General features: G+C 35.7%; 2 protein-coding genes and 1 pseudogene across 20 annotated transcripts in view; 1 reads left to right on the forward strand and 2 right to left on the reverse strand.

The window, feature by feature from the left end:
- Nucleotides 1-26,840, forward strand: part of sema6ba (sema domain, transmembrane domain (TM), and cytoplasmic domain, (semaphorin) 6Ba) — a 269,128-nt gene that overhangs the window by 100,429 nt on the left and 141,859 nt on the right.
- The window catches only part of cactin, a 465,667-nt gene that overhangs the window by 13,603 nt on the left and 425,224 nt on the right, over nucleotides 1-26,840 (reverse strand). The window lies entirely within an intron of this gene.
- Nucleotides 24,003-24,741, reverse strand: LOC147846507 (uncharacterized; annotated as a pseudogene).

The following is a 26,840-nucleotide window of genomic DNA, read 5'->3' on the forward strand; positions in this document are numbered from 1 at the left end:
AGATAGATAGATAGATAGATAGATAGATAGATAGATAGATAGATAGATAGACAGGTAGACAGATAGACAGATAGACAGATAGACAGATAGACAGATAGATAGATAGATAGACAGGTAGACAGATAGACAGATAGACAGATAGATAGATAGATAGATAGATAGATAGATAGACAGGTAGATAGATACGTAGATAGATAGATAGATAGATAGATAGATAGATAGATAGATAGATAGATAGATAGATAGATAGACAGGTAGATAGATACGTAGATAGATACATAGATAGATAGATAGATAGATAGATAGATAGATAGATAGATAGATAGATAGATAGATAGATAGATAGATAGATAGATAGATAGACAGGTAGATAGATACGTAGATAGATAGATAGATAGATAGATAGATAGATAGATAGATAGATAGATAGATAGATAGATAGATAAATAGATAGATAGATAGATAGATAGATAGATAGATAGATAGACAGATAGACAGATAGATAGATAGATAGATAGATAGATAGATAGATAGATAGATAGATAGATAGATAGATAGATAGGTAGACAGGTAGACAGATAGACAGATAGATAGATAGATAGATAGATAGATAGATAGATAGATAGATAGACAGGTAGATAGATACGTAGATAGATAGATAGATAGATAGATAGATAGATAGATAGATAGATAGATAGATAGATAGATAGATAGATAGATAGACAGGTAGATAGATAGATAGATAGATAGATAGATAGATAGATAGATAGATAGATAGATAGATAGATAGATAGATAGATAGATAGATAGATAGATAGATAGATAGATAGACAGGTAGATAGATACGTAGATAGATAGATAGATAGATAGATAGATAGATAGATAGATAGATAGATAGATAGATAGATAGATAGATAGATAGATAGATAGATGGATGGATGGATGGATGGATGGATGGATGGATGGATAGATGGGTGGATAGATGGATGGATAGAAGGATAGAAGGATGGATAGAAGGGTAGAAGGATGGATATAAAGAAAGAAAGAGAAATAAATAATGAAAGAGAAAGAAAGAAAGAAAGAGAAAGAAAGAAAGAAAGAAAGAAAGAAAGAAAGAAAGAAAGAAAGAAAGAAGTAAGGAAGGATGGATATATGGATGGATGGATGGATGGAAGGAAGAAAAGAACGATGGATGGGTGGATGGAAAGAAAGAAAGGAAGAAAGAAAGAAAGTAGGATGGATTGTTAGATGGAAGAAAGGAAGGAAGGATAGTTGGATGGATGGATGGATGGATAGAAAGAAAGAAAGAAAGAAAGAAAGAAAGAAAGAAAGAAAGAAAGAGAATGATGGATGGATGGATGGATGGATGGATAGAAAGAAAGAAAGAAAGAAAGAAAGAAAGAAAGAAAGAAAGAAAGAAAGAAAGAGAATGATGGATGGATGGATGGATGGATGGATGGATGGATGGATAGAAAGAAAGAAAGAAAGAAAGAAAGAAAGAAAGAAAGAAAGAAAGAAAGAAAGAAAGAAAGAAAGAAAGAAAGAGAATGATGGATGGATGGATGGATGGATGGGTGGAAGGAAAGAAGGATGAATGGATGGATAGATGTGTGGATGGATGGATGGAAAGAAAGAAAAAAAAGAAAGAAAGAAGGATGGATTGATGGATGGATAGAAATTTTAGAAGTAAAAATGTTCTGCTAAACTCTACAGTACACATACATTATTTTCTTTTTTTTTTTTTACTTAACCTGTTTGTAAATATATATTTTCAGGATTACTTTATGAAGATAATGTTCCAAAGATCATCATTTATATTTTCGAATTTCAGAAAATGTCTTTACTGTCAGTATAGTTCAATAAAAAATTATTATTTTTTGAATATAAACAAAACATCTTACTGACAGCAGTTTGTTTGAACTTTAGAATAGTAGCATGCATTTATGAATAGTGCATGGTCAGTTGTGTGTTAAATGTTTTAGCACCTGAACTGAATGGGCCACAAGTGTTACGCTCTTCAAACAACAACAACAGCAACAAGCGTGTAGTGAATAGAGCAGAATAACGCAGGAGCTTCCATTTATTGATCACTTCAGATGAACAAAACTGCTGCTGATATACATTCAGGGAGAGACAAAGAAGCCGTTGAGCTCATTCACAGTGGTGGAACAAGTGTCAGGATGTGTGAAGTGAATGATGAAATACTGTAAATGAGGATCCTTCATTTGACTAACAAGATACAGTAATGATTATCTGAAAACACTTATGACTTCTAGATCTTCTTCTGGTTAGCTAAAACTGCAGAAATCTATTTTTTCTAACATAATTGGCTTCTTTTTGAGCATATTATCATTTTATAAGTTGAACGACAATGTGTCTCCCCTTGTTAGCATGGGTTTCCCCTAGGCCCTCCGGTTTCCCCCATAGTCCAAAGACATGAGCTATAAGTGGATTGGATTAACTAAATTAGCTGTAGTAGAGTGTGTATGGGTGTTTTTCCAGTGCTGGATTGCGGATGGAAGAGCATCCGCTGCTCACAGCACATGCTGAAATAGTTAGCAGTTCATTCCGCTGTGGTGACCCCTGATAAATAAGGGACTAAAGGCTGGTTTATACGCATTGCTTGCGTGTAGAATGCATTTATATATCTGCGTGCTGTTTGTGTTGCTCTGCAATAACACTTCCACTTCCATGTTTGTAAACATTCTGGATGCGCGCGCAGGGAGGTGGCAGAAAGCAACCCGGAGCGCTTGCATTTACAGCGAGGGAATGACATCAGATGCGGTGCAGAGTTTGTTGTTGTCTTAGAAATAAGATATATTACTTGCATATTATATATATTATTTACATAATGCTTACAGCATATTATAACAGCTCTTTACCCAGTCATAAGCGCAGTGATTCAGCAAATTTAACGTTAAAGTGAGCGGCGTTCATCTGACAGCTCCATTTTGCGATAGCACCCTCCCAATGAATATTCGATAAGGCGAAGGGATCAAGCATCCAGGCCGAAATATACAATCTCATTGAAGCCCCGAGTGATTTTACAAGAGAGAAGTTAAAGGTCTACAAGTTTTTGGATGCCAACAATGTTGTTCTTTGTGGTCATGTGCAAGAAATAATTTTCCATATTGACCAGATTCAAGAGCTAAACACTGAGATTCTGCCTAGCCAAAGACAAGGAAAGAAGGCGGAGTTAACGTTATACAAGGCCTGGGTAATTAATCACCAACACGCTAAACGACTGCATTCTACTCAGCGAACTACACCAGTACTGCAGTGTATGTGAACCTACACATAGAGGTAAAGTTGTTTTTATATTTGTACATTCGGACTTTCTCCTTAATAATATAATTTCATGAAAATAATATTTGCAAACTCTAAATTGCAAAATCATATAAGCAGCCAATGACTATTAATATAAAGCATTGTTCACAGTCAAATAAACAGTGTTAATGTTGTTTTCAAGTCACACTTGCAGGTTATTTCAGACCGAATATTCAAAGTGCCGTGGTAAACAATATAGGGAGTTTGTCACAAGTTGTCACTGAATGAATGTGTGAATATAAAACCAAATTTACCTTAATAAACGTAACTTTTCCATTTCATTCTTAGCATATAGTGTCCACAGTTTAATTCACCATATGTAACTGTTTTTGCTGAAATCATTTCTGCAATCAAAAACGAGTGATGTGTATGATTCAGCATAGCGTGAGCTTACTTGATATGACATGAGAACTGCAAAGTCCAGCATTTCTAATTAGCTCCTCACTTCATTCAACTCTCATTTAGCCAAAGACGTCTGCAGTCGGTATTAAAGCAGTGTGTGGTGTATGGTAAAAGATACGTTTTCTATTTTTGGACTTGAATTCAGCATCCTACCGCACAACACGACATCTTTCCCATTGCAGCCGGTCTTTTTTTGCAACCGGGACCCATGTGACGTCATGTGTGACGTAGGTTGGTAATTGGTCTATACGCTAGCTGGCAGTAGGTTTATATGTTCCTCTGTGTTGAGTTTCTTTCTCGGGTGTTGTCTGAACGCTATCTTAATGTACAAGCCTGCTTATTCAGAGGCAGGAACCAGTAGATGTGCAACAACTTTATTCATAAGGTGAACACAAAACAAAAGTTTCCATCTGGAGCACCTTCACAGGACTAGACACTTGTAAACACTCACTCCAACTGGTTTGTGTGGCTCTTATAACCCACAAGCTCTTGTCAGCAATAGCAAACCGACCAATCGCAGAGCTTGAGATATGAACTGTTGTGACGCGTTGTTAAATTGTTGGAGAGGTGCACGTCGGGCTCAGCCACGGTGAGGGCTATGTGACAGCGCAAAGGCTGTGCGTTTGATTGACTTTCGTTTCTGCTACATTCATTCTTTCACGGCAGGGCGCCACACTGAAATTCATCCCGCCACGGCTAAATTACAGCTTCTTATTAATTCAAAACATTCATTCATTGTTGTTGTTGTTGTTGTTGTTGTTTTTAATAGTGGGTTATAATCGCACCAAACGCATTAAAACGTAAGTGAGTTTTAACAGCGCAAACTTTTCTGTTACCGTTGTAGGGCTGTGCACTATTTGTTTAACCCTTTAAGGTGACGTGCTGAAAGATAGACTGACTTACTGACATAGATATATACATTAGATGTCGCCTACCCTGTTGTTGTCTATTGGAAGGAATGGATCAATAGAGCTGCCATTTTAGTACAGGGTAGCGCTCCTTTGAAACGAATGCGGGACCAAGCTGCAGTGGAGGACTGTGGCCATCCAGAGCCAGAGATTTACATATATACACATATATCTATGATCGGGAGTTTTCCTGGATGTTAGTATGCACATTTTTTTTTTAAATTACGAAAATTATAATTTTACATCACTTTTCTACATTGATGGATCAGTCATCACACTGGAATTCCTGACAAAAAGCTTGTGTTTGTGTATACAGAAATGTACTATCCACCCTTATCCTATCCATCCAACTTTTATTCAACAAAACTAGCATAAGCCGAGTATTTAGTGCAAGTTGGAGCTACTTTGCCTTATGGTGAATGCAGTAAGTGACTGTATGATCATCAATAATAGGGCACAAAAGTTCAGAACATAAAAAAACGTAAAAAACTAAATCTTACCTATGTAATGTTCTGCCTTTGTGCTTTGTTTTCTTTGTTTGCTCGTTACTACACCCATAGACAGCGCTAAAGTCCCGCGTCTTCACGTATTAACACTGTCTTGACTAGTGCGGTTGAATGACACTTGTCCTGGGAGCACTGTACCAATGTGGCGGCGCTATTGATGATTGCTCAGGATCCCTATGCGATATCTAGTGTATATATCTATGACTTACTGACAGGTGCGCGATGGGTGAGGCCAGCAAACACGGCGTAGTTTTCAGTTAAGATGAACACCCTAATTATACTTTATTTATCGATAAAGGTCTGTGATCCCGCATACAAAGACTTTAACGTTATCTTGCTGGAGTTTAATGCCGTTTCACTTTACTTCAGAATGCATTAATCCTATTCTCTAGGGCTATTGGAGACATTCATAAATATTCCTAGCAAATCTAATAAATGTTGGGGACATACTCACTACATAAATGTGCTAAATCGCACTTCAGCAGTGTTTATTTGAGAGCGCACAAGAAGATCTGCGCTTGATGGCGTTTGAGGGCATGCAAGAAGTTTTGTGCACGAGCAGAGGAAATCGGCGCGCAAGCAGAGATTGGCATGCTCATATTAACCTTACATAAATGCGATCCCGACGTGTAATAATGCGCTCACCACTTTTATCCATTTGTCATTGAAATAACGCCATAGGTAGTTGGCAGATTTGTGTGAAAGACCTGCCGCCACAGCTGGAAAAAATCCTAGAGAAAACACTTATGCCTAGTTCAGACTGCTTGATTTTAGCCCTGATTTTGGCTCGCCGACAGGTTTTGAGAAATCGCCGACAAATGCCTGAAATCACAGGCAAATCGCTGCTCGTGCACGTGAGTGACAATCACACAGTATGAACTTTCAAAGACGCGATCTGAAAGAATCGGCGATGAGTCGCCGATGCCTGTGAGATATTTGGCATGCTGAATATCTGGAGCTGTCGGCGATTCAAATCATGTCGTGTGAATTGAGTTTTGACTAAAAATAACGTCAGCCATCACCTACAGCCAATGAGAGAGCAGCAATCACTTGCATGTGCGTACCTGCTGCAGGCCAGCGGGAGGCTGGGGGAGAAGTTAAAAGCGCTCTTTTTCGGTTTATTTGGACCCACGAAATGGAGGAAGAACTAGTGGAGGTTTTACAGGACTCAGGAGCAAACTAAGAAATTAGTTTATTATCAACATTGAGGAGAAATAGCTAATTCCCTTTAAACCCAGGTGAGCAAACATGTACATGTTCTACCCCATTAAAGGCTTCTTTCTCATTATGTAGTAAATAACAAAAGATATACTAAGTGTTTTTGGCTGTAAGACGTAGTTTTGACGAAGTTGTCTGCGATTCTTCCTATAGTAAAGTCATGCAATGTGAAACCCCCTGTCGCCGATCCATCTAGCAGTGTAAACAAAGCAGCGACGAAACGCTAGCCCAGATAGTCATGCAGTTTGAAAACATCTGTGACACGACTACTTTGAAAATCATGCAGTCTGAACTCGGCATAAGATGAATATCTAAACCATAAAATAGTGTAAATGTACAATGATCAAAGTCCTTTTTAAGATCAATAAAAATCACCATCAAATGCCGAGTATAGATCCTTACTCAGCTTTTGGCGGTTTTATTAGAAGATAAACATTTTGTTATGAAATATTTTTGGCCTTTTTGTTCAAGTTAAATAAATTTTAGCCTTTTTTTTCTTAATTAAAATAACTAAGTAAATTTGCATGCATAAGTTATTCTAAGACAAATAGATTTTCGCTTATAGCAAATTCCGATTTTTTTTCCCTCTTAACTTAATTAATAAACAAGTGAAAAAAACAAATGGATAAATAAATGCACTTAAATTCAAGATGGAAATGAGCCTTAATGGCTGACGCAGTGTTTCATGAGTAAATGTATCCCGTTTCAAGGATTTCGAGATAATTTTACTGGAAAAGCGGTCCAAAAAGGAGCTAATGAAAAACTCATTAAATCAAGCGATCTCCATTAGCGTGACTCATATTTATTTGTTCTCAGAGTTGTATTTGATGTCATATTCACCCGTAGTGACTGTGATTGGTGATTGAATGGGATGAAATGAGCCTTCCAGACAGTCTTCCAGTATTTGGCCGTCAGCGGGGTGTTTCGGGGAAGCTCTGCCTTTAATGATTGCAGAGACACTGAAGCAGCTGTTGATTTTATTTTTTTGTATAAAGTTTCCATAAGGGTCCATTTACTAAAACATAACAGACTAAGAAAATTAGTTAGAGTAGTTATATGGTAAACAGAACATAAAATGAAGTATGCCTTAACTAATTACATTAAATTAATTGCATACGACTTACCGTATGTCTTCTATGATGTATATATTGAATGGGTCTGCTGTTGGAGACTTGCCATTGGGTGTTAATAGCTGAATAATTAATTAAGGTTTATCTGTGCCAAGTTTAGGCACTGTTTTTGGGGATGTTTTTTGATAGTTATTTATAAATATAATTATGTTTCATGTATTACTTTTCTGTACAGTTACCTTTGTATAGATTTGTAGTAATGATATCATTAGCAGTTATAGTATATAATCATTATAATTATTAACTTTTTTTTGTACTTTCATTGGCATTTTTTTTATTTCACTGAGAAGTTGCACAAATATTTACAGTAGTTTGATTGAAAATTCGGTTTTAATTTATCATATTTTGTCAATTTGTTATTGTGTTTGTAAATGTTATCTTATTTGTTCAGTTATTTTTGTTGATTCATTAGTTGGTTGATTTGTTGATTTCTTCGTTGATGGAATAGTTGGTTGATATGTTGTTTGATTCATTGCTTTGTTGATTAATGGATAAATTTGTTGGTTGATGCGTTGATTTATTTGTTGGTTTATTGGTTGACTTGTTGATTGATTTGTTGGTTATCTCGTTGATTTACCGGTTGGTTTCTTGATTTGTTGGTTAATTAATTAGTTCATTAGTTAGTTTGAGTCATTGGTTGATTTGTTGATTGATTTGTTGATTGGTTTGTTGATTGACTCATTGATTGTTTTGTTAAGTCATTGGTTGATTCATTAATTGATTCATTGGGTTTTTGGTTGATTTGTTGATTGACGTGTTGGTTCGATTAATTTATTGGTTCGTTGGTTGGTTTATTGATTCGTTGGTTTATTTGTTAATTGATTTGTTGGTTCATTGATTGGTTTGTTGATTCATTGGTTGATTAGTTGGTTGGTTTGTTGATTCGTTGGTTTATTCATTGATTGAGTGATTGCTTTATTGCTTGGTTTGTTGGTTCATTGGATGATTCGTTGATTGATTCATTTGTTTGGTTTATTGATTCGTTAGTTGATTTGTTGATTGATTTGTTGGTTCATTGGTTGGTTTGTAGAGTCATCAGTTAATTTGTTGGTTGATTTGTTGAATGATTCATTGGTTCATTGGTTGGTTTGTAGAGTCGTTGGTTGATTTGTTAATTGATTTGTTGGTTGATTTGTTATTGATTCATTAATTCATTGATTGGTTTGTTGTTACTTTTGTTGATTGATTCGTTGTTTGGTTTATTGATTCGTTAGTTGATTTGTTGATTGATTTGTTGGTTTATTGGTTGGTTTGTAGAGTCATCAGTTAATTTGTTGGTTGATTTGTTGAATGATTCATTGGTTCATTGGTTGGTTTGTAGAGTCGTTGGTTGATTTGTTAATTGATTTGTTGGTTGATTTGTTATTGATTCATTAATTAATTGATTGGTTTGTTGTTACTTTTGTTGATTGATTCGTTGTTTGGTTTATTGATTCGTTGGTTGATTTGTTGATTGATTTGTTGGTTTATTGATTGGTTTGTAGAGTCATCAGTTGATTCGTTGGTTGATTTGTTGAATGATTCATTAGTTCATGGGTAGGTTTGTTGAGCCATTGGTTTATTTGTTGGTTCATTGGTTAATTTTTTTAATCGTTGGTTGATTCATTGGTTGATTCATTGGTTGATTTGTTGGTTCATTCATTGGTTGATTCGTTGATTGATTCATTAGTTTGTTGGTTCATTTGTTGGTCCAATTTTTGGTTTGTTGGTTAATTTGTTGATTTGTTTGTTTGTTGGTTTGTTGATTCAATAGTTAAATCGTTATTAGATTCATTTGTTTGTTGATTGATTTGTTGGTTCATTGGTTTATTGATTAGTTCATTGTTTTGTTGATTAATTTGGTGGTTGATTTATTGTCAGATATGTTGATTGATTTGTTGGCTTGTTGGTTGATTAATTAGTTCATTGGTTTATTGGTTGATTCATTGTTTGTTGGTTGATTTGTTGATTAATTTGTTGGCATATCTGTTGATTGATTTGTTGGTTCATTGGATGGTTTGTTGATTTGTTGATTCATTGATTGATTCATTTATTTATTCATTCATTCATTGATCAATTCATTCATTTATTGATCAATTCATTCATTCATTTATCCAGACTGTCAGTGTCTTACTGGTGAAATCCATATAAATGACACACTTTGCTCTGATTGGTGAGTTGTCTGGATGAGTGCAGAAGTGTTTTTGTGTGTGGGGTCAGTGGTGAAGAGTTTGTTTGGCTGTGATTTGGTGAAGTGCTCTGGATGTGTATATTGTGCTGAGCTGCACTAATAGTTCTTGCAGCTTTGAGCTGAGAGGATTACAACAACACTGCGCTCTTCCTGAGCCACGATCGTAAATCAACAGGCATTAGGCCACAGCAGACAGACAGTGTATGTGTCTGATAGTGCGTGTGAGAGAGTTTCTTTGTGTCTCAGTGTGTTTGTGTGAATATGTGGCTGAGTGTCTGTCTATAAGTGTTACTGTATACGTGTGACTCTGTAGGTGTGTGTGTGTGTGTGTGTGTGTCTTAGTGTGTCCATGATTGTGTACGCGTGTATATGTATATATGCATGTGAGTGTACGTCTGTGTGGGTCTGTATGTATGTTAGTGTCTATCTGCGTGTGTGCAAGTATGTGTATGTGTTTATTTTGTATTTGTGTATGTTTATTTTTATGTGTGTGTGTGTGTGTGTGTACGTGTGTGAGTATGTGTCTGTGTGTGCATATGAGTGAGTATGTACGTGTTGTGTGTGTGTGTGTGTGTGTGTGTGTGTGTGTGTGTGTGTATATATATATATATATATATATATATTGTGTGTGTGTGTGTTAGAGAGAGAACTTGTGTTTATGTTTATTTGCATACATGTATGTGTGTGCGCAAGTGAGTGTGCATGTTTTTTTTAATATTTTTGTGTGAGTGTGTATATTTATTTGTATGTGTGTGTGTGTGTTCATGTGTATGTATTTTTGTGTGTGTGTGTGTGTGTGTGTCTATCTGTGTGTGTTTGTGTGGTGTGCGTGTGTGTGTAAGTGTGAAAGGCAAAGTCTACAGGTCTAATCCATCTGCAGTGTTTAGCGTCTCTCCTCCTCAGTTTATTGCATTAAAGCAGTGAGTCTGGCTGGCCATCATTGGGACCTGAGGGGGACATGAGCCTCTGCATTTATCACATTTAGGTGTCTGAGTGGAAAACTAAGTTTCAAGTTTGTTAGAAGCTTGTGGGAAGTGGCCTTCTTTTTCTGAGGATTATTAAACACACAGAAACTTTTAAGAAAGGAGTATTTTGCATGGAAATGAAAGTAAGAATCATATATGATGTAAATTAGAGCATATGCCAGAGGCAGAAAGTATTGTCTTTAAACCTGACAGAAAAAAACTTTGATTATTAAATTTGTAGAAGTTTGCACTTCTACAAAACTATTTTGAAGTCCAAATCCTGAAACATTATTATTATTATTATTATTATTATTATTATTATTATTATTATTATTATTATAATTCATTCATTCATTCATTCATTCATTTTTCCTTCACTTAACCTCTTTATTCATCAGGGGTCGCCACAGCGGAATGAACCACCAACAATTTATTCAATTCACTTGTAGCGCATGCGTTTGGATTGTAGGGGAAACCAGGCCAGAAATACACGCCCGGTGTATGATAGGGCCCTATAAATGAGGATGACTTCTCTCTTCCTCAATTCCCAGGTCTGAATGCAGACACAGTGGATAGCAACGCAGCAGGTCTCTTTCCTGTCTATTCCAACCGTTAACCCTGCCGGTAATCTGGAGGATTTTAAACGCATGGTGAACGCAGCAGTACGGATATAGGCGACGTGTATGAATGGTAACAAACTCAACTGATAAAAGTCTGCCTTTCTCCTATTCTCTCACAGCTCTCTCGACAAAAAATGCTTGCTGTAAACCAACAGCTTTGCTGTATCGGCACTGACAGTATCACAGTGGGAAAAACATGCAGCAAACCCTGAATCACGGAAACAAATACATATGACCCGTGCCATGCATGGATGCGGTCTTACCCAATCATTGGGTCTCACAGCTTGGCAGGTCTGCCTTGCTTTTGGAAAACACATGCTCTAATGAATAATTAAGAAGCGGGGTCTTCTCATAAGATAAGAAAGCTCTGCTATGAATAATAATGAGAAACGCGTCATCGCTCAACTAGCAGATTCGCTCTACATCACAGATTTTGATCCCACACCAACAATGATTTTAAACCCGGAAGATGAAATTAGCTGACAAAAGCTCAAAATTATCCAGTTTTCTCCACAATTAAAGCTGACAGGTGCTAATGTTGTCTTTAATGGTGCTCAACAATCTAAAATCTGTTAAAATCTAAAAAAAATAAAAATAAAGTTCTCCAGGGTGTCCTAAACCTTTAAGTTTTTTTTCCGATTTAGAAACATTTCAGTATTATGTGTAAAATATATCAAATATATGGATATTTAGTTTTAGTTATACACCAAATACACCAAATACTGACTGTTTCCAGACAGGTAATCTAGTTTCCATTGTTTATATTGCTATCTTGTCTCTATAATTTACACTGCACACTGTAATAAATTTCTTTTAATTAACAGTTTCTGTATTTTATGATTCACAAACATATTGTTTATTTATTGTGGGACGTTGATCTCTGCTCTGTTGACTTTTATTGACACTTGAAATAATGTGTAATTAATAATGTAGAGATAAATGAGTCTGTAAAATGACAGAAAATGTACTGGCAGTTTATCACAAGGTGTTTGTAGCGTAATTTACAACAACAACCCAGGCAATATATCACTTTCAGTTATTAAAAATGTTAATAAAAGTCCCTTTTTGGAACTTTTAAGGTGTAAAAGTTGTTGGAATAAAGATCAAGCTCTTATAATGCAATTTAAAAGCAGAAATAAACATAAATCACAAACATGGCTAATTTATGGATATTTTTAGTGCAATTAGCAGTTGGGAGAATCCTAGAAATGCTTTGGTTGTACACCAAAGCTAGCATACATGCTTCGTAAAACTTTACGCAAAGTGTCTGTAAGTGTATTTTTGATTGGTTCATCAGCAGCGAGTGTCTGCGAGATTAGCATTAGCATGTGACAGATCACGATTTTCTGATTCACAAACGTTTCATGTTTATTTACGGTTGTAATTTGCACTGTGGGACGTTGATCTCTGCTCTGTTGACTTTTATGGGCACTTGAAATAATGTATAATTAATAATATAGAGATAAATTAGTCTGTAAAATGACAGAAAATGTACTGCCAGTTTATTACAAGGTATTTGTAGCATAATTTACAACAACAACCCAGACAATATAACACTTCCATTTATTAAAAATGTTCATAAAAATCCCTTTTTCAAATTTTTCTAAGTTAAAAGTTGTTGGAAGTAAAATCAAAGTCCCATGATGCAATTCAAAAGCAGAAATAAATGAAAGAAATAGAAAATAACAACATGAATCACAAATAGGCTAGCTAATTTACGGATATTTTGCAATTAGAAGTTGGGAGAATCCTAGAAATGCTTTGGTTGTACACTAATGCTAGCATACATGCTTCGTAAAACTTTACGCAAAGTGTCTGTAAGTGTATTATTAATTGGTTCATCAGCAGCGAGTGTCTGCGAGATTAGCGTTAGCATGTGACAGATCACGATTTTCTGATTCACAAACGTTTTCTGTTTATTTACGGTTGTAATTTGCTTTGTGGGACGTTGATCTCTGCTATGTACCGGCAGGTTATTACAAGGTATTTGTAGCGTAATTTACAACACCAACCAAGACAATATATCACTTTCAATTATTAAAAATGTTAATAAGGGCCTACTCACACTATGCTATCTGAACCGTGCCCAGGCCCGTTTCCACGGTTTACTTGGCCGGCCCTGGTCCGGTTGGAAGAGGTGGGCCTGAGCGCGGTTCACTTGGGCTTTGGCGCGGTACGCTTGTGTGTGAGTGCAAAGCACGCCAAAGCCCGAAACTGAAAGCGAGACGTGACAGTTTAAGGGACTGTTTCATATAGATTTATTAATCATTCTTACTGTTCAGTAAACGCAAACTGCCATAGTTTATTAAAGACGCAAACACCTCACTGCACAACAGCTGCAATTTCAGCAAACCTTCGAATTCCTGCAGCACGAGGACTTTATGATTGTTTATTAGTGTCAAACGTGGCGGATCTGTTCGGCGAAATATCTGACTGCGTGTCACCGCATCCCTAAGGACTCTTTGGCGAAATATTTGACTGCATGTCACTGCATAACAAACGACTGAAACAATATAACTAGAGAAATCTCCACTGTGCTGAGCGAGAGTGCTCACTGAACAGAGCAGCATCGATGACGTAAGCAAGCCCAGGACAAGCGTACTTTGGCCCGGTTCGAGGCAACTGTACATAGTATGAGTACGGCCTAAAAGCCCCTATTTCGAGCTTTTTATGGGGAAAAGTTGTTGGAAGAAAAATCAAGGTCTCATAATACAATTCAAATGCAGAAATAAACATGAATCATAAATATGGTTAATTTACGGATGTTTTCATAGTGCAATTAGCAGTTGGGAAAATCCTAATGCTTTGGTTGTACACTAATGCTAGCATACATGCTTCTGAAAAACTTTGGAAAATGTCTGTAGTGTATTTTTAATTGGTTCGTCAGCAGTGAGCGTCTGCGAGATTAGCATTACCATGTGACAGATCACGGTTGAATCTGCTTTTCTTGAGATTTGAGTTTGTGTACTGTTTATCAAAGAGTGTTTATTTGAAGCACAGTGTGTGTTTAGATCTCGTCTGCGCTCTTCCTCTCACACTCCGGTAATTAGCCTCAGCTCGTTAATTATTAAACGAAGTCACAGATCTAAACCCGTCTCATTATTTAAACATCACACTCGCAACGACATTTTCTGATGACACTTAAAGAGGGAAATGGAAAAAATCAACAGGTAGCTTTTAAAATAGGGACCGATGAGAAGTGTATGTACCTGTGTGTGAGTGTATGTGTGTGTGTTTTGTCAGATCTGAAGACTGCAGTGCATAATCAAGTACAGAAAGAACTTTAAGCTTGTTCTCCATGGTGATATGGTACATTCGTGCCAAAGATAGGTTGTCTTTCATCAGGGAGTCTAAATGCATTCTTGACTGATCTTGTTTTTTGATTTATTGTATTTCATATTCATTTGGGGATTATGTGCTCTTGCATATTTACAGCCTGCTCCAGATTTGAAGCTGTCATAAATGCAAATGATGTTGCACTAATGCAGAGCTGGAAACAAACCTGGGCTTTAGTTTGGAAAGAAAAGCATCAAGTGCATTAGGAAGCAAGCAAGATTTTGTTCTTGTGCATCCTGTTGTTGTGTTAGGTTAAGATTTAGAGGTCAAGATCATATTTATATATGTAAATATAAGACATGTCAATGTTATTATTTCATTTTATTATTATTATTATTATTATTATTATTATTATTATTATTATTATTATTATTATTATTATTGTTGTTGTGATTTGTTTTATTATTTCTGATTATTTTATACTGAAATTTGTAATTTGTTTTATTGATCTATTTTCATTTATTTTTGAATCTTGCATATATTCTTCTATTTCTAATATTTATATTTAATTTATTACTTTTTTTTTTATTTGAATTTTATTATTTAATTTAAGTTTACAAACAAGATCGTTAGACAGAAAGGGAAAAATAAATTATTATTATTAATATTATTATTATTATTAATAATAATAATAATAATAATAATAATAATAATAATAGTCATACTAAATTAAACAAACAAAATTAAAAGAATAAATTACAAAGACATTTAAATAACTAGAAGCAAAGCAACTAAAATCTAGCATCTCCTTTGAAATACATCTGTATAATATTTCAGGAATCTTTGGTTTATTTTTTTGTTAATAAAATGAAAAGATTTTAGGAGTTAGTTTAAAACAAGTATATTGAAGTATTTATTAGTTTTATTATTTATTTATTCATTTTATTTTCGTCTTAGTCCCTTTATTAATCCGGTGTCGCCACAGCGGACTAAACCACCAACCTATCCAGCACGTTTTACGCAGCGGATGCCCTTCCAGCCACAACCCAACTCTGGGAAATGTTTATTTATTTTATTTATTATTATTTTATTATTTGAATTTTATTATTTAATTAAAATTTAAATATTTATTTGTTTTATTATTTACTTATTTTATTTATTATTATTTATGATTAACTTATTTTATTTCTTTTATTTATTATATTTAATAATAATTATTAATAATTATTATTTATTATTATTGAATTTTACTATTTAAATTCAATTTAAGTATTTATTTGTTTTATTATTCACTTATTTTATTTCATTAATTTATTCATTTTCTTGTCGGCTTAGTCCCTTTATTAATCTGGGGTCGCCACAGCAGAATAAACCGCCAACTTATCCAGCAAGGTTTTACGCAGCGGATGCCCTTCCAGGCGCAACCCATCTCTGGGAAACATCCACACATACACACACACACTCATACACTACGGACAATGTAGCCTACCCAAGTCACCTGTACCGGATGTCTTTGGACTGTGGGGGAAACCGGAGTACCTGGAGGAAACCCACACGAAGGCAGGGAGAACATGCAAACTCCACACGGAAACGCCAACTGAGCCAGGATTGAACCTGGGACCCAGCAACCTTCTTGCTGTGAGGCGAACGTGGTACCCACTGCGCCACGTCGCCCTTATTTCACTTATTTTTTTTTTCTTGTTTATTTAAATTTAAATATGTATTTATTTATTAATAATTTATTTTATTTATCATTTATTTATTTGAATTGTATTATTTTATTTAAATGTATATTTATTTATTTAATTTATAATATTATAATTAATATTATAAACATTTTTGTTTTAATTTAAATTTAAATATGAACTAGTTTGATTATTTATTTTATTTATCATAATTTATCCAGAGTTTTATTATTTCATAAAAATTTCATAATAATAGTTTAAATTTAAACATTTATTTATTTTATTATTTATTATTATTTATTTATTTATTTATTTGTAGTTCATTATTTTATTAATTTAAATATTTATTTAATTTATGATTTCACTTATTTTCTGACATTTTGAAACACGGAAAATAAGAAACTGCTGATAAAAACTCTGGTAAAAAAAATCATGTACTTGTACATTTTGACAATATTCATTATTTTACAATATTAATTTTAATTTGTTTTGTTTTGTTTATTTGTTTGTTTGTATTGATGGTGATATTGCCTTTTTCCCCACCCCATTCACCTGCCTTAATTTAATGCCTACTGCAAAATATGTAAGTATAGTGTGCATAGTGTATAGCAAGTGTAGAATATAGTGTGCTTCAGGGGGATCAAAGTGTATCAGTCAATGTTATTTGCAACATTTTTACATTTTCTGAAGAAATGTTGCCTTTAGTTGCTTGTGAGTTACTCGTTGTCATGACGATGCAGTGTTGTAAATGCTGATGATTAGTGGTTGTCAGCAGCAAGGTTTATTATAATGTTTTATTCTGAGCATGCATTAGTGCCCGCCTACTTTTTTTATTCCAGCTGTTTCTCCCATTCATTTCTTACATATGCAGTGTTATCTATAAAGTCACGTTAATAATGTGTTAATATATGTGTTTAGTGTTTACACTAATGCTAATAAATGCATTTAAGGTTATTTTGATCTAAAAGAATTCTGTTTTGCAGGCACATGCACACATAGGGCTCAACTTGTGCAGTGCACATGCCCCTTTTAGTTTTGAATAAAAAGTGCCCTTCCAAAATGATATAAAATTTGAATTTAGGTTGTAAAGTAATATAAAAGGTAATTTGTAATGGGTTAAAGAAAAGTAAACCAATAATAAAAAAAATAAATCCATGCTTATTTTGTGATTCAATATTTGTAAGTTTTCCAACCACCATCAAACATTTAATTGTGTTAATGTCCAGTTATTATCACAAAAATATGATTCATTTAATATAAATTTATTTATTTAATTATTTCTTTATTCATTAATATCAATTTATTTTATTATATTGGATTATATTCATTTCATTTTTTTATTTTATTATAATATTTTCATTTTATTTATTTTATTTTATTTTATTTTAATAGTTATTTATTAATTTCACTTAATTTCATTTAAATTCATTTCAATTTATTTTATTTTATTAATTTATTTTTATTTTATTTTATTATTCATTTCAATTAGTTTATTTTATTATTATGATTTATTTATGTATTTCAGTTTATTTTATTCTGTTTTATTTTAATTCAATTAATTTTATTTTGTTTTATTATGTATTTATTGATTTAAATTAAATTTTATTTCATTTTAAATAATTTCATTTTAAAGTATTTCTAATTATTTTATTTTCATTATTTTTTATTTATTAATTTTAAATAATTACAATTTTAGTTTGTTTAAATTTATTTTATTTAATTTCAGTTTAAATTCATTTCAGTTTATTTTTTTAATTATTCATTTCAATTAATTTAATTTCAGTTTATTTCAATTTATTTATTACTTTATTTTCTATTTTTTAGGTCCAACAAGGTGTAATCAGACTGTTATGTCAAATGAATGACACAGCGTGTGTTCAGTGCATAATCTAGTATATGACATTATCCTAATATGCTGTTTCCTACCATAATTCTTCATTTCTGAGTCTTTCTCTTTCCTTTAATTCTGTCTTGTAAAACTGTCCTGCTTTTTTCCAGAGAAGTAAAGGAGTAAAATAATGAGATGGAGAGACAGAGAGACAGCAATGATCCGCAGAAGCACTGAATCTCTTGTCATTAAAAAAAGAAATAACACGTTTTTGATTGAAGGCCTGTCAAAATGAGCAGTTTCCGTCTGTATTGATTGGCTAATTTTTATTTTCAGGGATTAGAGGTCTAGACAGAAATTGCTTTCAGATTGCTTTATCCATTGTGATTGCCTTTGGCGAGGAATGAGTTGTATTACGCCTCACAATGCTGTGATTCAAGCTTTCTTCTGAGAATTTGTGTTGTGTGCGTGATAACAGATTTGGCTTTCTTGTCGCCATAACATCCAGAAGACGGTGGCATATATACATATATACATTGCTCCACCTTTGCAATTAATACTATAAAACTATCAGCACATGTGCATAGATCCGACCGTAATTATTTAATATAGTGAAATTACTTATTTATTCATTTATTTTCTTTTCGGCTTAGTTCCTTTATTAATCTGGGGTTGCCACAGCGGAATAAACCGCCAACTTATCCAGCATATGTTTTACGCAGTTGATGATACTCCACTTAAGTATCATACTCAGAGGGAAAATGTGCTTAATGCATTATTTTTTATTTATTTATTTTTTTTATTAGAATATGCAAAAATCATACAAATACAAGAAAACATCAACAAATAACAAATACAAAGCAACGAAACAAAAACAAAACAAAAGCAACAACAATATAGTCATGTACTGGTATGTGCGTGAGTGTGTGCGTGTGAGTGTGTGTATGCATGTAAAGGTAACTTGGTGGACTGGTCAGAGTACATACATAAAAAACAATAACAGTCAATAAATGAAGCAAGAGTCACAGATATAGATAAAACATATAGAAAGAAACCAGTCAGAGGTAGGGAGTAACAACAATGCTTATTAATGTATGATAGTAAAAATGAGAGTAAAAAGAGAGAAAGGACAACAGTAATAACTGATAACAATAATAATAAATCACAAGTGCTACACCAACTACTACTACAGAAAGCTACTTATATTACAACTACTACTGCTTCTACTACAGCCACAACCACGACTACTACTACTACAATGTCTACTAATACTGATACTACTACAACGACTACCACTACTGATACTATAGTGTTTGCTACAACTAATACAACAACATCTACTGCTACTACTACTACTACTACTACTACCACCACCACCACCACCACCACAATCACTTCTACTAAATCTACATCAACAAAATCTACTACTGATATTACTACACCAACAACGACTACTACTACTACTACTGTAACTACCACACCATTACTACTTCTGCTACTACTATACCAATGACATCTACTACTACATGAACTACTACTTCAATAATCTCTGTAACAATTACTCAATAACAATCGATACTATTACAATGTCTACTACTTCAACTACTACTACTACTACTACTACTACTACTACTACTACTACTACTACTACTACTACTACTACTACAACTACTACCGCTACAACTACAACAACTGCAACCTTAATAATGATAATGGTATAAATACTTGTAATAAGGATAATGGAAAGATAACAGGACAAGTCAGAACAGTTATAATAATAATGATTACAAAAAATAAAAGTAATACCATTTATGACAAAGGTGTCGAAGAGAGGGGAGGATGGGAAATCAGGGAGAGGACAAGTAATAATAATAATAAATAATAATAATAATAATAATAATAATAATAATAATAATAATAATAAATAATAATAATAGTAGTAAGTAGTAAGTACTTAATGCATTATAAAGCTGGAAGCATCAGAATCTGTATTCGGTATTGGCCGATTACCAAGACAAGGTATTGTTATCCGGTATCAGCTGCAAAAATCCTGATCGGAGAATCCCTAATATTAACACCATCATGTCAGAAATACATTTCTACATAAACAACATGTTAATAACCAAAGTAAACATAAAGTGTTCATCTATCTGGACAGCTGTATTTACACCCTTAAATACCTCATATGATGTGAACCGTTTTGTTGTGATGTTTGGTATTAATGGACCTTAGTTAGCAACAGTGGCTAACGGCGACAACTTCTGTCCTGAAGGCTCTTCTGCAACCCCATATAAAACATCTCTCTCATAAAAGAGCCCCATAAACAGCTTTATTATCCCGGTCTCCTGAGCAGAGCACATTACTGCACACACACACACTGCACAGATCCTCCAGCTGGAGCGCCAGATTGAGGTTTTTAACCCACCGTAACCCTTTTTCCAGCACTCACAATAGCCCACTTTCTCATTTTTGAGAGTTTCTTGCACTTCTCGGATGTTTTCCGCTGCTCAAATCTGAGGATAAACTGTCAAAGGCACTGATGGATAAATGACACGCTCTATTTCCTTGCAAACAAAAAGAAAAAACAGAAGGACAAAGAAAAACATGATACCACATAGGGTTGGGCCGATAGACGATGCCATCGTCCATCGCCGATTGCCGAGAAACTGCACGATGCTGAGCCAGCATCGCGATCCATCACCCCGCCCCACATTTATATTGATTTATAACTTATTATTTGTACGTCATCCTAATAGCAATAACTGTCTTTTCATGAGCTGTGTTAAATGTTACATATAGCTGTCGCTTGCACGACTGATAGCATCGTGAGGATTAAATGAAGGATTATACAGCACCTCTCACGCTTAAAATGTGTAGATTCAGTGGCAAACTCTGTTACCTGCAAACCCCGTCCCACAGACTTTACAGTGAATGGCTTTAGTCATTTTCAAAGCAGACTTAAAACACTGGAAGTCTTTTTTCCACTCTTGGAAAAGTGTAAATGGTGGATTAGCATTCAGCACATGATCACTACTAAGATGTGCCATTATTAGTAACTTTAGGTGGTTTCTAAAACAAAATCTGTCAAAACAAAATTTTCATTCTCATCTTCAGCGCTTCATATTTTCGCGGTTGTAGCTTCTGTCATCTGAAGGATAATATACTTACACATGCTTATTATGAATATATGTGAAAGACATGTAACATCTTGAGTTAAAAAATACAGGATAGCTTGCCTAACTCGTGCTGCAGCAGAAAGATCTACCAAAGCTCACACTGGTCACATTCCACATCCTGCTCTTTATTCTTCTGTCAACAGTGTCATTGTATATTTAAAAATAACTTAATTCACCTTAGCAACCACTAAGCAAAACACTAGCAACCACCTAGCAATGCCATAGTGATCACCTAGCAACCACCTGGCAACTCCTTTGCAATGACCTAGAAACACCTTAGCAACCACCTAGCAATGCCATAGCAACTGCCTAGCAACATCTTAGCAACCGTCCAGCAACCACTCAGAACACCCTAGCAACACCTTAGCAATGACCTAGCAAACATCTAGCATCGCCTTAGCAACCACTCAGAACACCCTAGCAACACCTTAGCAATGGCCTAGAGCACCTTTGCAGCCACCTAGCAACGCCTTAGCAACTACCCAGAAAGTCGTAGCAACACATTAGCAATCGCTTAGCAACCACCAAGAAACACCTTAGCAACCACTCACAACACCCTAGCAACATCTTAGCAATACCTTAGCAACTACACTACCCAGCAACTGCACAGCAAAACCTTAACAACTACCTGAAACACCCTAGCAACCACCTAGCAACACCTTAGCAACCACCTAGCAACACATTAACAACCAGTCAAAACAACCTAGTAACACCTTAGGGACCACTCAGAACACCCTGGCAACCACCTAGCAACACCTTAACAACAGCCTAGAACACCTTAGCAGCCACCTAGCAACGTCTTAACAATCTCCCAGAATACCCTAGCAACACCTTAGCAACCGCTTAGCAACCACCTACCACCTAGAAACGCCTTAGCAACCACTCATAACACCCTCGCAACATCTTAGCAATGCCTTAGCAACTACATTACCAAGCAACTGCACAGCAAAACCTTAACAACTACCTGAAACACCCTAGCAACCACCTAGCAACACATTAACAACCAGTCAAAACAACCTAGTAACACCTTAGGGACCACTCAGAACACCCTAGCAACCACCTAGCAACACATTAACAACAACCTAGAACACCTTAGCAGCCACCAAGCAACGTCTTAGCAACCACCCAGAACACCCTAGCAACACCTTAGCAACCGCTTAGCAACCACCTACCACTTAGAAACGCCTTAGCAACCACTCATAACACCCTAGAAACATTTTAGCAACGCCTTAGCAACTACTCTACCTAGCAACCACATAGCAAAACCTTAACAACTACCTGGAACATTCTAGCAACCACCTAGCAACACCTTAAAAACCAGTCAAAACAACCTAGGAACACCTTAGCAACCACTCAGAACACCCTAGCAACCACCCAGCATGTATGTATTTAGAACTGTTTCAAACTTCTTAAAGTACTTCGATTATTTAAACATTAAAACTGCTTCAAACTTTCAGACGAGGCTTTCTCAAGACACCATCAAGTCTATGAGCTTTTCTTTTCTAGTTATTGATTATTTTTTTGTATCTGCTTGCAGAGCACATATCCAAAATTATCTAAACTGAACATAGATAGTTAATACTAGAATAAGCAGTGTGTTTAGAGGTTTACTATGGTACATTGTTGCTGTCTACACAAGTCCTGCACTATTGTATTTTTCAGAGTCATGCTGCTTTATCCAGATGAAGTTACATAAACGGTAGGCTAAGCAGTGTTTGTTTTCCTGTAATGTAACACTGCTGTATATGTCTTTCTACATGACGTGCAGATTGTTTGCGCAGTGCTGTGGAACACTGAGATTGATCAGACTTAACACAAACAGAGTGCTTTTTCCTATTGGTTTTTACATAAGACAACAGCCTCTGCGTGAGACCAATGTAAGCGGTTTAGGCGTCATCCAGATCTGTAGCCTCTATCTCTCTCTCTTATTCATCAGCAGGTGCCCTTGTGCCCTCACAAACCAGCTGACTCCATCAGAACGACCATGATTCATTTCCTTACTGTCCCGTCCCGCAAGACCTTGCGCCGAGCAGGCTATAAACTCACATCGCAGTGACATGCAGCGTTCAGACACCGCTTCGTTCAGCTGCATTGCTCTGTATTTACAACAACACAGTTCAAGCTGGATTTTACCAAACAGGGTGACTTCCCGGCCAAAAGAGGACTCTGAAAACCTATTAAAATGATGCTCAGACTCCACGTGTCTCTCAGGAAATAGCTAAATCTGTACAAGTGTCTTTAAAGCAGCTACAAACTCGCATTTCCCTGCTCAATCCCCATCTCTCTCATTCTCTATTCCATTAGCTGTACTGTGCTTCTTGTGATGAGTCTTAGAGCGGTGGTTTAGTCTTGATCAAAGGCTGAAGGCTGCTGGGATTAAAACCTCGTGGATCTTTTTAAGCTAAACGACAACTCACAGGGGGCCTTGGCTAGCACTAATGCTAATGCTAACCTTCACAGATTGGTCAATAAACGTTCTAATGAGGATGTTCAATCAATGTGTTTTAGTGAGCCGTGTAAAGAGAGAGTCTGGGGTCTAATTAAAACAGTGTAAAGATGGAGACTGTAGACCTTTACTGAATCTGAGCACGTACAGTGATACTGTAAACTGCCTGCTGTTGTTTAAAGATCTATCTATCTATCTATCTATCTATCTATCTATCTATCTATCTATCTATCTATCTATCTATCTATCTATCTATCTATCTATCTATCTATCTATCTATCTATCTGTCTATCTGTCTGTCTGTCTGTCTGTCTGTCTGTCTGTCTGTCTGTCTGTTTGTCTGTCTGTCCGTCCACCAATCCGCCCATCCATCTAATATTCATCCATCCCAGCCCACCCTTCCAATTGCCCATTCAACTATCCATCCATCCATCCATCCATCCATCCATCCATCCATCCATCCATCCATCCATCCATCCATCCATCCATCTACCTGCCTGTCCGTCTAGCCATCTGTCTTTTCATCTTTTGTGTCTTTACAACCATCTGTCTTTCCATCCGTTTTTCAACCTTCATCCTTCCATCCATCTGCCCATCCATCCGTCTTCCCATTCGTCTTTTCATCCTTCCGTCTTTTCATCCATCCTTCTCTCCATCTGTATTTCCATCCTTCCGTCTTTCCATCCATCCTTCTTTCCATCTGTCTTTCCATCCTTCGTCTTTCCATCCATCCATCTTTCCATCTGTCTTTCTATCCTTTCTTTTCATCAATCCTTCTTTCCATCTGTCTTTCCATCCTTTCTTTCCATCTATCCATCTTTCCATCTGTCTTTCCATCCTTCCGTCTTTCCATTCATCTTTCTTTCCATCTGTCTTTCCGTCCATCCTTTTTCCATCTTTCCATCCTTCCGTCTTTTCATCCATCCATATTATTTCCTCTCTTTCCACCCATCCATCTTTCCATCCATCTTTCCATCCATCCGTCTTTTCATCCATCTTTCCATCCGTTTGTACACCTATCTGCTTTTTCATCCATTTGTCTTTTCATCCATCTTTCCATCCGTCTTTCCATCCATCCGTCTTTCCACCCATCTGTCTTTCCATCCGTCTTTCCATCAATCCATTTTTCAATCCATCTTTCTACTCTTCCATCTTTCCATCTATCTTTCCATCTGTCTTTCTACCCATCTTTCTTTCCATCTGTCTTTCCACCCATCTTTCTTTCCACCATCCATCTTTTTATCTGTCTTTCCATCCATCTTTCCACCCATCAGTTTTTTCATCAATCAGTCTTCCATCTTTCCACCCATTTTTCACCCATCTTTCCATCCATCCATTCGCCCCTCAATCCATCCATCCATCAATCCATCCACTTGTCCCTCAATCCATCCATCCATCCATCCATCCATCCATCCATCCAGCCAGCCATCTTTCCACCTGTTTCCATCTCTTTCCACCATCCATCTTTTCACCCGTCTTTCCATCTGTCTTTCCACCCATCCATGTTTCCATCTGTCCACCCATCTTTCTATCCATCTCTCTTTTCTCCCATCCGTCTTTTCATTTGTTATTATACCCATCCGTCTTTTCATCCATCAATCTTTACACCCATCTGTCTTTCCATCCATCTTTCCATCTGTCTTTACACCCATGCATCTTCTCATCCATCCGCCTTTACACCCATCTGTATTTCCATCTGTCTTTACACACATCCGTCTTTACATCCGTCTTAACACCCATCCGTCTTTCCATCCATCCGTCTTTCCGTCCATCCATCCGTTTTTTCATCTATTTGCAGATAACTAACTGTACACATTTGCCTACATACATAACAATCTAGCTAGTCTATTTTTCTAGGTTAAAAAAATCCTACATAGATTTTGTGTGTGTGTATAGGGTAAAAATAGCACACCCGTATGCAGCTGGTCTGAACATTCACAGTCATGATTAATATGCATAATTTGTTCATGGTGAAGTTTGCAGTAGTCGAGCATTCTGTAGTTTATTGTGTTCTTCTCACGTACTGTATTTGCGCTTAGTAAAATGACAGGCTAGTTATTACAATGTGCTTTGAGAGGCCGATATTACATAAAGTATATTAAAGCAGCTTACGTAAGACACTAAGATTTAGATTGTGCGCTGTGCTGTAATATGACTTCATATATCATATCTGTGCCACATTAAAGCCCGAATGGAGATGCTGGCTTGTCATCTTGAATAAAAGAAGTCTGATTTACTGTATATAAATTCAGAAGATGACTGAGTTATGAATCATAACAGATGTGAGAGAAGAAGCTCTCTGACAGGATCGTTTTAAGACTGACGCAGATCAGAAAGTGTTCAGTGTGTGTATGATCATAAAACAGGTGGCAATAGTCATTCAATAGGTGTGTGTGTGTAAGTGTGAAGGTTACAGCTCTACAGGGTTTTAATGGATTCCTACAGCAGTCACAAGCTAAAGGTGAAATGCTGTGTTGTTGTGTACGTTTGGAGTTTGCTGATGAGAAAAACAGTATTTGCATATTTGTACGTGCAGGTTTTGGCAGGAAAACTGATGAGTTTGCCGCTGCCTCTTTCCTTTCATTTGACAAGGTGCTTCATTAGTGTCTTTCTGTATGAAAACATTGACAATGATGCATGCATGCACACGTTTACTTTACTTAAAGCTACTGAGGAGGTACCATGGTGGAGTGATTCTATCAGATGCTAATATCTGGGTACTTATACAATATACATTATTTATACAGTTTGTTCAAGTTCTCAAATTTGATTGGTCAAGAGGGCTTTCTACCATTCAAATGGTGAAATGGTATTAGAGCTTAAATTGGGCCCAAAATAAAACCCGAGCCTGTGCACCTTGTGTTCGAGCCCGACCTGGTCCAACACATATACTGTAAATATGAGCCCAAGCCTGCCTTAAACCTGACTATTTTTCAATACGTGGGCCGTTATAACAGACGCTCTCAACTACAACTCTGAGTTGTTTGAACTACAGAAATTAGTTTAGATTTATTTTATGAATAATACAACAATGACAAAGCATGTAAACTGCATTGTTTCTCTATATATAGTGGATCATAACAAAAGAGGACATTGAAGGCAGAGTCAATTTCTTCTTTGGTTCTTGGCGAAGGGGGTCACACATTTTTTTTTCTCCCTTTCATATCTCTCCTGACTGGCTCC

Source organism: Danio rerio, chromosome 2 (genome assembly GCF_052040795.2).
Source record: "Danio rerio strain M-AB ecotype USA chromosome 2, GRCz13ab, whole genome shotgun sequence".
NCBI classification, from domain to species: Eukaryota; Metazoa; Chordata; class Actinopteri; order Cypriniformes; family Danionidae; genus Danio; species Danio rerio.